Raw genomic sequence first — 8330 nt, 5'->3', positions numbered from 1 at the left:
TGGATCGAGGAGTGTCAACAAAGTTTTGAGAAATTAAAGAAGTGTTTAACTGAGGCACCAGTGTTAGTGCAACCCGAGTCAGGAAAAGAATTTGTTGTTTATAGTGAAGCATCGTTGAATGGGCTCGGATGTGTACTGATGCAAGAAGGAAAAGTGGTAGCGTATGCTTCTTGACAATTGAACCCACATGAACGAAATTATCCTACTCATGATTTAGAGTTGGCTGCTATTGTTTTTGTTTTGAAGATTTGGCGCCATTATTTATATGGTGAGAAATTTCGTGTTTATACGGATCATAAAAGTTTGAAATATGTTATGACACAAAAATATCTGAATTTACGACAACGAAGATGGTTGGAATTGTTGAAAGATTATGAACTTGTGATAGATTATAATCCGGGAAAAGTCAATATAGTTGCTGATGCTTTGAGCAGAAAGTCTCTCTTTGCTTTGAGGGCTTTGAATACAAGATTAACATTGTCTGAGGATGGATCATTGTTTGCAGAGTTAAAACCTAGATCATTGTTTCTTCAAGAAATTTGTGAGGCTCAAAAAGTGGATAATGAGTTGCAAAGAAAAAAGACTCACTGTGCAGTGGATGATAATTCTGATTTTCAGATTGATTCAGATGGATGTTTAATGTTTCGTGACAGAATATGTGTGCCGAAAAATGTTGATTTCATTCAAAAAATTTTGCAAGAAGCGCATGATAGTCGTTTAGCAGTTCACCCCGATAGTGTAAAAATGTACAATGATTTGAAGAAATTATATTGGTGGCCGGATATGAAACGGGATATCTCCGAGTATGTGACAAAGTGTTTAGTGTGCCAACGAGTAAAAGCTGAACATCAAGTACCTTCAGGGTTGCTTCAATCTATTATGGTGCCCGAGTGGAAGTGGGATAGAATTATTATGGATTTTGTTTTCGGATTGCCAATGTCACCGAAAAAGAAAGACTCAATTTGGATGATAGTTGATCAATTGACTAAGTCAGCTCATTTCATTCCCATGTGAATGAATTTTTCACTTGACAAGTTAGCCGAATTGTATATTGATGAGATAGTCCGATTACATGGTGTGCCTATGTCTATTATATCTAATCAAGATCCACGGTTTACTTCAAGGTTTTGGAAGAAGTTACAAGAGGCATTGGGTACTAAATTGAATTTTCGTACAACATTCCATCCCCAAACCGATAGACAGTCTGAAAGAGTAATTCAAGTACTCGAAGACATGTTGAGATGTTGTGTATTGGAATTTGAAGGTAATTGGGAAAGATATCTACCTTTGCTGGAATTTGCATATAATAATAGTTATCAATTGAGCATAAAAATGGCACCTTATGAAGCGTTGTATGGACGAAAGTGTCGGACTCCATTATATTGGACTGAACTTAATGAAAATCGGTTGCATGGAGTCGATTTGGTAAAAGAAACCGAAAAAAAAGTGAAGATAATCCGTGGTTGTTTGAAAGCTGCATCAGATCTACAGAAGTCATAAGCGGACATGAAAAGAAAAGAGATTGAATTTCAAGTTGGTGACAAAGCATTTTTGAAAGTGTCTCCATGGAAGAAAATTTTGAGATTTGGCCGTAAAGGTAAATTAAGTCCAAGATTTATTGGTTTGTATGAAGTGATAGAAAGAATTGGTCCAGTGGCTTATCGATTGTCTTTACCACTGGAATTAGAAACAATTCATAATGTGTTTCATGTTTTTATGTTGAGGTGATATCGATCAGACTCATCGCATGTGATTTCACCGATTGAAGTGGAAATTCGATCGGATATGACATACGAAGAAGAGCCGATTTGAATCTTAGCACGAGAAGTGAAATAGTTGAAAAATAAAGAAATTGCTTTAGTGAAAGTGCTATGGCAACGACATGGAGTGGAAGAGGCAACTTGGGAAACCGAGGAGGCTATGAGGAAACAGTATCCGAATTTATTCACTGGTAAGATTTTCGGGGACGAAAATCCCTAAGGAGGGAGAATTGTGATAACCCGAAATAGGGCCTAATCGGAACAGTGGTTTTGTAACCACAAATCTGAAGTGAAATATTTTAATTTTATAAATTTTTATTAATTACCGATTGATTGAAATATTGTGTGAAAATATGGATAGGAAATTTTAATGATTTAATGCCTAATTGAATTTTTAGGACTAAATTGAGAAAAATACAAAGTGTGTCTAATTAGTGATTCAAGGACTTAATTGAATTATTGCATGAAATTGGAAGTGTTTATGTGACAAGTAGACCATAAATTAATGTTATAGACACATAAGGGTAATTCTAGAAAAATATCTAAGTAAGTGGGTCAAGGGCATTTTAGTCTAAATTGAATAAAAGACAAAATAAGATGAAAACAAGTGTTCATCTTCTTCAAATTAGACCCTTGCTGCCAAAATTTCATGTCACCATAGCTAGGGTTCTTGATTTTGCTAAGCTCAATTGTAAGTGATTTCCTGCCCCATTTTTAATTATTTTCGTATTTTTATGCTTATTGAAGCTTGAATTTCATGTTTCTACCATTTATTTTAAATGAAATTAAAGTTTAAAAAATTTACCCATTCATGATATAGTTGTAATTTGATGAGGGATGATAGATAATGAATGATTGAGTGCTAATTACGAGTTTTACTAGATGAATTTCGATAAAAATGTTGAAAAGGACTAAATTGTGAAAGATAGTAAAGTGTGCATAAAGTTGTGATTTTGTGAAATTGAGGGATGTTATGAGCATGAAATTTGATTTAGTGTGGTTTAAAATTTAAGAAATTTAGTGAATTTTATTTTTACGAGCTTTGGGGCAAAAGTGTAATTTTTGAAAAGTTATGGGAAAAAATGCAAGTTTTCAAAAATATTGTGTATGAATTGTATCTGAATGGAATGTTGATAAAATATGTTAAATTGTGTTAATAAAGATCAAGAAAGAAGGAATAGTGAAAGTGATCGAAGAGAAGAGAAGGTTATCAACTAATTTACGAAAATAGTCGTTTTGCACCCGAGGTAAGTTACGTGTAAATACTAGCAATATATTTTTATAAATTGTGAATTATATTTGATATGTGAATTAATATTGAATGTGGAAGGAAAATTGTTCATGAATTATTCAAGTGATAAAGTGTTTAAAATAAAGTGTTACGTGTAAATTCCCGATTGACCTTAGGAATAAAAGTGGATACAAGTGACATGTCGCTAGAGACTAGTGTTACAGTGAGTCTTGGGTGTTGGGTGATCTAGCATGTGTTGTAGATACTTGACAGCTTGTATGAGCAGGCCTATGGGCATGTCCAGTGTTATTGATCAGTGGTAGTTACGGCTACATACCAATGGTAGCTTCAGCTACATATCTTTGTGGCACTTATGTGCTAATTCTCTACGTATCCGTGTATATTTTGAGTGTTCAACGGGATTAATAATGAGTTAAAGTGTATATGAAATGAGGTGTGTATGCACGTACATTTTAAAGAATGAGTATATGTGATAAAGGTTAAGTGTGTAAATATATATGCAAGTGAATTTGGTAAGATTGAGCATATATAAGTGATTGAAATTCCTAAGAAATATATTGATTAGTTATATGTTAAAAAATGTTAATTACTAAATGAGTGCTTATTGTTTACATGTAACTTACTAAGCTATTAGTAGCTTACTCCTTTCTTCCTTTCCTTTGTCTTATAGTGTTTTGAGCTTACTCGAATTGGGAATCGTCAGAGCTTCGTATCACACTATCAACAGGCATCTCAGTATTATGCAATTTCAAAAATTTTAAAGCTATGGCATTTATAGAGACTTATTCATTTTGAGTATGTTCATATGATATGGCTAAAGATTAGGTATTGAAATGGTAAGTAAAGAACACGTTTTGGTGTTATATATGTTTAAATGGTAGCTAATACACAGAATCAGTTTTTGGACAGCAGCAGTAATGTGATTTTAAAAAATAACCAAAAATAGTAGAAATGGAATTAGAGAGTGAGTAATATATATAATTAAATCTTATCAAGTCTATTTTTACATGAAAGAAACGGTGTAGGAAAATAAATTTTATATTTTGAGATATTTGAATTTTAGTGAGACAGGGTCAGAATGGTTTTTGATGTCCTCTGTTCTGATATTATAAATTCATTAAAAATTTTACAGAAATAATTATGGGTCATAATTTATATGTATAGATTTGTTAGTGAGTATATTTTCAAAATAATCAAACTATAACATTATATGAATTTTTTACAATGATATAATCGATTTTTAGTGATAAGAGGTCAGAACTGTCGAGCAGTGAAACAGGGGAGAATTTAACAAATAAACTGTATTAACTGGCTCAGCCAAAAATTTTGGAAATTTTATGGTTGGAAGGTATATGAGTCTAACTTTATAAAAAATTTACAAATCTAAATTTAGAGTTTTTTAACTCAAGTTATAATTAAATTAGTGACAGTCGCGCAGGTAGACAGTTTTGTTGGGAATAGTGAAATTAATTTTAAAAGCAAATTTTTGTGTTCCAAACTAGTAAGTTAAGTCAGATAATGTCTCGGGCTCGACTCTGAAAACGGTCTTGGGTAAGGGGTGTTACATATTATTATCTGTAACATCAATTTCTATTTCACCCTCATCTTTTTCCATGAGCCACTTGTATCCACTCTTAAGTGAGTAGATCCCTTTGCTTTTCCCCCGCCACACAAATTCGTCAATTTGGGCAAACATCGATAGTGGAATTGAAAGAAAACTTAGAAATTAGCCTACTTGAAACAAAAAACGTAGAAATTGAGTTATGCGTTAAAATATCCCAGCTCCCATATTAGCCTACTTGAAACAAAAAACTTAGAAATTATGGTCAAGTTGTGACGATATTCAATGTTTTAAACCCCAAAATCTTAAGATTTTGGTAACTATTAGGCTAAGTTTAATGTTTACCTGGTCGCTGCCAAATAGTCTGCCCAACACTTTGGACTTCAAAGTATTAGAATTTGCATCTATCAAGTCTGCCACATAAGAATAGTTAATATTGATGCACTGACCAGTCACTCTTCCTTGTCCAGGCCCCGACAACTAATTATCCTTCCAAATATTAATTGTCGTTCCATTACCCATCTTCCACCCACCACCCTCCTCTAACATCCTTTGAGCAGACCAGATGCTCCGCCAAGTATACGGAGGGTAAGACCCTAGCCTTGAAATCATAAAGTCTCTTCCTTGATAATACATAGCTTTCATTACACATGCTAACAAACAATCTAGCTTCATCATCAATCTCCAAGCTTGTTTCGCTAGTAATGCCACGTTAAAAGTGCCTAAATCTCACAAGCCTAATCCACCCTCAACTTTTAGCCTACACAATAATTCCCACTGACGCTAATGTGTCCCTTTATTCATTTTACTATTACTACACCAAAACTTACTAATGATACTTTCTAGCTCATGACATAGCGTAATCAATAATAAAAAAACTTTGCATGGTATAAATTGGGATTGCTTGTAAAATAAATTTAACAAATACCTCTTTACCCCCTAATGAAAGATACCCATACTCCAGCTTTTAATGTGTTTTACGAACCTTTCCTTAAACCCCATGAACACTTCCTTTTTCCTCCTACTGATAATTTTTGGCAGCCCTAGATATTTTTTCAGGTTACTCGAGATTTGAACCCCAAAATATCCCCAATTCGATCATTCATCCTATTGTCAACATTTATACTGAAGTAAACCAATGATTTGTCAAAGTTGATCACTTGGCCAGAAATACCTTCATATTCTAATAAAATTTCTTTCATTGCAATCGCACCCTCCTCCCCTGCCTCACCAAATAGAATACTATCGTCTGTAAAGAATAAATGTGTCACCGCCAAACTCCACCTTCCACTCTTTCTCCTCTGATTGTGCATTCCTGTTTTGCCAAATAAAGAAAACTTGAAAGCCCCTCTTCACGTATTAAAAATAAATATGAGCTTAAAGGATCCTTCTGTCTTAGACCCCTAGAAGGACAAAGCTATTCTCCCCGCCTATCATTCAAAATAATCAAGTAAGAGACTATTGTCATACACTTCATTATCAAATCAATCCAACCCATACTAAAACCCATGCACTCCATCACCTTTGCATGTCTACACTCTTATCATTATTTATCCCATATTAAAATAATCTAATAATGAATCATACTGTATAATGCTAAACTTGGTCTTCCACTGTCTACACTCTTATTACTATTTATCCCCTCTTGAAAGCTAGAAGTTGGATACATAACAAGACTATTCCAATTATTAGCATCAGAGTATTAGTCCAGACTTCGACTATTACTACCTTCGATCATATTATTTGAATGACCTACTTCACCTAATTCAGGTTTGCTAATTCATTCCAATTCAAAGTAAAAGTTACTCTTACAGCCCCTATCACGAGTCTACGAGACCTTAAAAATAGTCTAAAAAAAGACAAGGACTAATTTGAAATAATTCTAGAAGTTTAGGGTGAAATTTTAAAATGCCTAGAAACAAAGGACACACGACTGTGTCCCAGCCTGTGTCTTAGCCAGTGTAACTTACTGACTTGGGTCACACGACCATGTCGCAGGCCGTGTGTCAGCCCGTGTGGAAACTACACCTATACTATTATTCTACACGTTCAAGGTATACGCTCGTGTATGTTGCCCGTGTGTGACATACGGCCATGTAACAGACTGTGTCTTAGGCTGTATACACCTAAATGTACCTTAAAACTCAACTTTACGATTTATTACTTACTTGGGCACTAAGCAACTCAATTACCAGCCATTTAACCTATTCAAAACACGACTAAACCTGCTCAAAATATACCAAAACCATCATCTATTATGCCTAACCAATGTACAAACATTGGTACCACATTTTATATGTTCAAACATATCAACAAATCATCAACCAATTAAAACTTCTATTCATACCAAATTTATCATAATTGAACTAACTTTCACTTTTTAAGTTACCAAATTTTAAGCTAAACACATACCAATATTGCTTTAACTAATACCATTTATATACAAGTAACCAACATTTCACTTTAAACCAAAATAACATCACATTAACAAACCAACTATCGACCAAAGACTTCCTAGTTACATGCCATTACAAAATGAAATATCACCACACTTGAGCTCGGGGTTGAGGTTGGGTGCTAAGTCGACAATAATTTGAAAAGTACCTAACCTACGCACAGAAAATAAAACCACACGCTGAGTATAACTCTGTGGTATTTCTATAATCTGAACAATTTAAACTTGATATAAATAATTAAAGTGTAAGAATGCAACAAGGAATGCTATGTACATGTGTTTCAAATCAATTATACAAATTTGCCCATTCTTTATTCACAACTACTAGATTCCACATGTTTTGGTACATGACAATGGCACTTGAATATTTCAACTCACGCAATGGCATGATTCATGTCTTTGATCAATACTTGAATTCATTTCAAGATTCACATCTCATTTCATCATTTCATATTTCATTTCTCATCTCATCTTATCATCTCAATATCAAACACATTAATTTATTATTTAATTTTCCCTATTAACACGACTCGGACTCAGACAGATACACGGATCCAACCAACACACCAGTTTGCACCAAGTGCCTCATTGGATAAATTCGAAGTAATAACTATGCCTAACACTATATAAGTTGACACTCAGTGTCTCATCGGTTAAACCGAAGCAAATTGGTACTCAGTGCCTTATCAACTCAAGGTCGCAGAAATCCCTGAACTTCTCCTATCTTATGACATGTCATCTATATTCGATTTAGCCCGGAACTGTAATGGCCCAAATTTGAGGTTATCGGAACAGTGGTTTCGGAACCACAAATCCGATGAGAAAAATTTTATTTTTCTTATATTTTTATGGTCTACAATTTCACAAAATGATTTTTTGAAAATTTTGTTCGAAAATTTCGACGTTTGGGCACTCAATTTAGTCAAAAGGACTAAATTGTAAAAAGTGCAAAAGTTGAGTTCTACATGTTAGAGGTGTCCAATTGTTATGAAACTTTAAATTGGAGGTCCTTATATGGTAATTATACCATTGGTAACTTGGTAGACAAAAATGGACATGAGATAAGTGAAATAGAAAATTTTTAAGTTAGGGGCAATTTGGTAATCTAGTAATTAAAATGAATTAAAAGGGAAAAAGATGGCAAAAATCATCATCTTCTTCATATGAACGAAATCAGCAAGGGGGGAAGCCATAGTTAGGGTTTTCAAGCTTCCAAGCTCCATAGTAAGTGATCCCAAGCCCCGTTTTTAATGTTCTTTACGTTTTTGAGATCCCGGTAGCTTAATTTAGCTTATTCTAGCA

This window comes from Gossypium hirsutum, chromosome D02 (assembly GCF_007990345.1).
Source record: "Gossypium hirsutum isolate 1008001.06 chromosome D02, Gossypium_hirsutum_v2.1, whole genome shotgun sequence".
NCBI classification, from domain to species: domain Eukaryota; kingdom Viridiplantae; phylum Streptophyta; class Magnoliopsida; order Malvales; family Malvaceae; genus Gossypium; species Gossypium hirsutum.
This window is presented reverse-complemented; position numbering follows the sequence as displayed.